This window comes from Neomonachus schauinslandi, chromosome 11, assembly GCF_002201575.2.
Source record: "Neomonachus schauinslandi chromosome 11, ASM220157v2, whole genome shotgun sequence".
NCBI classification, from domain to species: Eukaryota; Metazoa; Chordata; class Mammalia; order Carnivora; family Phocidae; genus Neomonachus; species Neomonachus schauinslandi.
Genome location: NC_058413.1, coordinates 23997778 through 24003006, shown reverse-complemented (window position 1 = coordinate 24003006; position 5229 = coordinate 23997778).

The following is a 5229-nucleotide window of genomic DNA, read 5'->3' as shown; positions in this document are numbered from 1 at the left end:
ATTTTATTTTATTTTGAGAGAGAGAGAGCATGGCAGGAGGGGGGATGGGCAGAGGGAGAGGGAGAGAGAGAGAGAATCTTAAGCAGCCTCCATGCCGGGCACAGAACCCGACGTGGGGCTTGATCTCACGACCCTGAGATCACGACCTGAGCTGAAACCAAGAGTCGAGTGCTTAACCAACTGTGCTACCCAGGTGCCCCTCCTTTTGATATTTTTGATCATGTGATGTAAAGATAAAATAAAATAAAATGAACTTTGACGTTAAAATGCAGCCTGTTGTCTTCACCAAGGTCCCAAAAAGCCAAGCACAGAACAGTCAATGCCGAGTACCGCTGGATTCCATGCTAACGCTGGCTTTGCAAAGAAGGTGCCGCAATGTTTTGGGGACCTACGGCTCAAAATATAGACTCTAAAAGAGTTGGAGGGATTGTGTCCGGGCAGTTAGGAAATGGAGACAATATTTGGAGAGAGTGGTTGGCGGGCTAAGGGAAGGATGGGCTGTGCCTCTAGCCCCCTCCCCCAAGCCCCATGAGAGGCTTCAAGAAGGCCATGCCGCCTTGACCCTAGGGTCCCAGAGTCTGAGTCAGAGGCAGGTGTGGCCACACCTGGGAAGGCCTGGGTATGGGCGAGTGTGGCTGGGAGAGGAGGCTGCACAGGGGACCCGGAACCTCTGAGTCTGTTGGGGCCGAGGATGTATGAAGCTCCCCTACGCGTCTCATATGGCTGAGAGAGGGAGAGCCAGCGGGACCAGCTACCTGGAGGCTGCTGTGCCCTCAGGAGTGAACCAGGACAGCCAGGGCTGGCAGGAGTCCTGAGTGGTTGCTGGAGGAGACGGGCGCCTACTAGGGCACTCAGATGGAGGCTTCCGAGAAACCCCCCAAAGCACCCCAAATGAAAGCACCAAGCTTCCACTATCCTCCCAGAGCCAGAGAACATCCCCACAGAGCCAGCAGCATCTCTGGGCCCTTCCCACCCTCCGGCTGGCTCCAGCCTCGCCCTCAGCTGCCTGGAATCCCACGTATCCCCCTTCCAGGAGAGCACCCGGTGTTAGGGGTCCCCCAACCCACCTCCAGCTTTCTCCTTTGTTCCCGTCCTCTGTTCCCACTGGCTCCTCATATCCCAAGGTCCCTCTGTCCGCAGATCCATCTTGGGGGGCTCCCTTCTCAGCAGAGGCAGCCTGGAGCTCGGAGCTTCGGATCGCCCGTACCCCCAGGGGTGTCCTCTCCTTGTTGACTTCTCTTCGGCCGGGGATGATGCTTCTCCACACTGTAACTTCCGGTGAGCCCCATTTTTTTCCAGAAACAGGACACCACTTGCCTTGGGACCAGAAGGCACTTAGCTACGTGACCTCCAGCAGACTATGTCCCTCTCGGAGCCTCCGCTTCCTGATCTGGGGCAGACCCAGGGCATACGCCTGCCGCTGTGACAACTGCTGGTGCCCAGGGCGAGAGTGAAGATGCTCTGCCCTCTTGGTAGGTGGATCGCAGGGGGTTGATCAGAGACACAGATCGGTTTCCTTGCTATGGAGAAGCTCCTGCTGCTCGGAAGGACTGTGGTTGGTGGAAAGGCACAGAAGATACCCTCAGCTCCTGGAAATTTCACTCCCTCCCCATGGCCCACTCCCCCCGTGGAGGCTGGATTTAAGGCTGTGCTCAGGGCCGTACCCAGAGCCGCAGGCCCGGGTCCCATAGGCAGGGCTCCCTAGAGGGGCTGACCCCGAGACTCAGGAACGCCTTCTGCACCCCTGGCTCAGCGGAGGAGAAACCTCGGCCCAGAGCAACTCTGCAAGGAGCCGGCCAAGATGGGTTTGATCTGCCAGATGAATGTCTCCGCATGGGGAGCGGAACAGAAGCTGGGCCACCGGGACAGCTTCACCTGGGGTGGGGCGGGGATGGATGTGGGCAGGGAGCCCCCTCCCCTGCCATGTAGAGAGGCTTCTCGTTCAGAAGGACCCCTGCCCCTGAGGGCTTCCTGTGGTCTGGCTGCTCCCCAGTTGTGACATGAGTGGGATGGGCTTTTTGGCCCCCAGGACAAAAGCTTTTACTCTTCTCTGAGGACACATGTTGGGCCGAGTACAGTGCTAAGCTCTGGGGCGAGAGCAGGAGCTAGATGGGGCTCGGTCCCTGCTTTCAGATCTGCTCATTCTGAGAACTTGCTCTCTTAAGGATTCAGACGCAGCCCAGCCGGAACGGGCTCTGGGGAGTCCCAGCCCCCCCACCCACCATGGCGAGAGCTGCCCCCTCTGATCTCCGGTTGCTCCCTGGCCTCTTGGTCCAGAGTTTAATCCTTGCTATGGTTTAACAAAAAACAAACCTCACAGGAGTGAAGCCCTGCTCAGGATCATGAAGATCATGTGTCCCATGTCCCCCCACACTTTTTTTTTTAAACCTCCCTTGCCCAGCGCTCTTGTTTGCACCATGGCGTCTGTTCTGACTTAACCCTTTCCACTTGACTGACTCCCTGTAGGCTGTCAGGGAAGCCAGAAAAGGTAAGCGCAAGCAGGTGGTGAAGAAACCATAATAGGGCCCTGGGGAGTTTGGGGAAGCGATGATGGACTAAAGCAGGGCAGTGACACGGTGGATCCGCCATTTGTTTATTACGTTCATTTAACAAATATTCATTGAGCACATACTCTGCGCAGGCCTGTGGTGGGCTCTGGGGATATCGAGTTGAACAAGACAGACGAGGTTCTTGCCCTCATGGTACATTCTAGTGGGGAGACAGACAATGATTGGTTAAATAAGTAAGTATACAAATAAATTCGTTCAATGAATAAGACTTAAATTGGGGAGCAAGAAGGAAAGAAACAGGATTCTGGGATGGAGATTAAAAGGAGGAATCCTCTTTAGAGAGAGTAGCCCAGGAAAGCCTCTCTAAGGAAGTGACCTTCCAGCTGAGCCCTAAAAAGATGAGAAGCTGGTCTCATGAAAACCAGGGGAAGGAGTGTTCCAGGAGGGGTTGGGGGGAGCTGCAAGGGCAAAGACCCTACAGCCGGAAGAGCTTAGAGGGCTCTTGGAACCGACGGGAGGTTGGTGTGATGAGGGAAGTGGCAGAGGCTGACAGATGTCCTCGTGGGCAAGGCCTTCTGCCCAGTGACCATGCCATGAACGGAGTTGGTGCAGAGATGAAGAGGAATGGATCAGCGTGAATGTATTTCGAGATAGAGCCAAGGGCTTGCCAATGGAGGGAATGGGGCGAGGATGCGTGTGGGCAGCATGGGGGAGGGAGGAGGCAGTGACGTCGCCCACGTTCCTGGTTGGAGCTGTTATTTGCTAAGATGGAGAAGCCTGGGTAAAGGAGGATCGGGTTCGGAGGATGAAACAAGATCAAATGTACTTTCTAGAAAGCGCTATGGAGCCTGGATTAGGGGAAGACAGGCCTAGGGCAAGGGAGCCGAGTGAGGGGCCCATCCAGGGCTCCAGGTGACAGACGATGATGCCCGCCACGTAGGACCAGGACTGTGGGGAGGATGGGCCACCCCAAGTCCCTGCTAAGCAAGCAAAGGGCTTCCTGCTTCTCCAAACGCTATGGATTCTGTCCGTGAGGAGGCTGAGCAAGCCAACCAGAGGGAGGAGTTCTTTCTGGAGAACACTGAAGGGAAGCCACCATATGGACAAGAGCCGAGGCGCGGGGCGCGGAGAGTGGGGTCGCGGGAGGCGCCGGGCCGAGGCCGCTGGGTGGGAGAGGAAGCACGGGCCGCGCACCTGCCGCGCCAGGGAGGAGGCTGCCTGGGGAACCAGGAGCCCGCAGCCGTGCTCAGGACCGTGGCTCACCGCGGGGGCAGATGCCAGGCGACCCTTTGCTGCCAGAGTGCCCTCCCCACCAGGTGTCGGACAGAGCGTTCCGAGAGGCTGCAGGCGGGCCAGGCCCTGGGCATTGCCACCGTTCCGGCGCCCCGGACACGCGCTCTCCCTGGCCTCGCCATCCCGCAGCGCTGCCCCCTCCAGCCTCGGAGGTTAGCAGATGGCTGGGCACGGGGCCGGCCTGGCAGCGGTGGGGGGAGGGAGGGTATCCTCTTGCAGGCGAAAGGCCGCGGCTGGTGGACTCTGAACGGGGCTAGTCGGCCCCGGACCCGGTCAGGATTCCCACTCACTCACTCGATCATTCGTTCGTGCCTGCCCCCTCGGACAGATGCAGGCTGACCATCTCCAGCGGCAGCTGGCGCCCCGGTGCTGGGCACGAGATGGTGAGCACGAGCCAGGCTCTGTCCGCGAGAAGGGGCGGATGGAGACCGGGGCAGTGCCAGCCGCCAACCCCTTCACTCCTTCCTTCTCGGCCTGTCCCAGCTTCCGTTGTCGCAGCTCAGACCCGTGCAGTCGTCCCGCAGGGCCTGCTCCCTCCAGCCCCCCCGACCTCACGCTGTCCATCTGGGCTAAGCCCCTTTCTTTAATCTTGCTTCGTGAGGCTGACACAGCACCAGAAATCAGTTGTAAAGAGCGCTGAGCGGCGCCTGGGGGGCTCAGTCGGTTAAGCGGCTGCCTTTGGCTCAGGTCATGATCCCGGGGTCCTGGGATCGAGCCCTCATAACGGGCTCCCTGCTCAGCGGGGAGTCTGCTTCTCCCTCTCCCTCTACCCTTCCCTCCTGCTCGTGTGTGCTCTCTCTCTCAAATAAATAATAAAATCTTTTAAAAAAATAATAAGGAACGCTGAATGATATTTTTCTGAGTTTGGTTTTTATTCTGAGAGCGTTTGAAAAGCCATGTAAGTATTTTAGGCAAAGGGATGGCGTTCGATTTCTATATAGAAAGCACCTGCATGGAGGAGGCAGGATGGGAGGGAAGGAGAGAGGGTGGCAGGGCTGGAGGCAGGGAGAACACGGAGGGGGGGCCTTCGGAATAATCCGGATGAGAGACGACAGGGGCTCCTGGCCAGCCCTGCCCTACGCATCCCACCCGACCCACTCCCAGAGAAGAACGGAGTCTCCTCACCCGGCTTCTCCTCGCACTCGCATCTGTGCGTGTTTGAAGTTTACATCTTCATGTATAGTTAATCCCCTCCAAGCTGTGTTGTCAGGAAAGATTGAACTTCATCTCTCTTTCTTAGAGATGAAGAAACTGAGACCTGGCTTTAAGCCGCCCTGAATTTGAGTTGCTGCCATGGGCCCACGGTGTGCAGCTAGAAAGGTCCAGCACGCAAGGCCCTGGGGGGGGGGGGGGGGGAGGGGGGCGCCACGCCCGGTCTCACTCTCTTCAACACCCAGCAAGAGAGATGAAGTTCAATCTTTCCTGA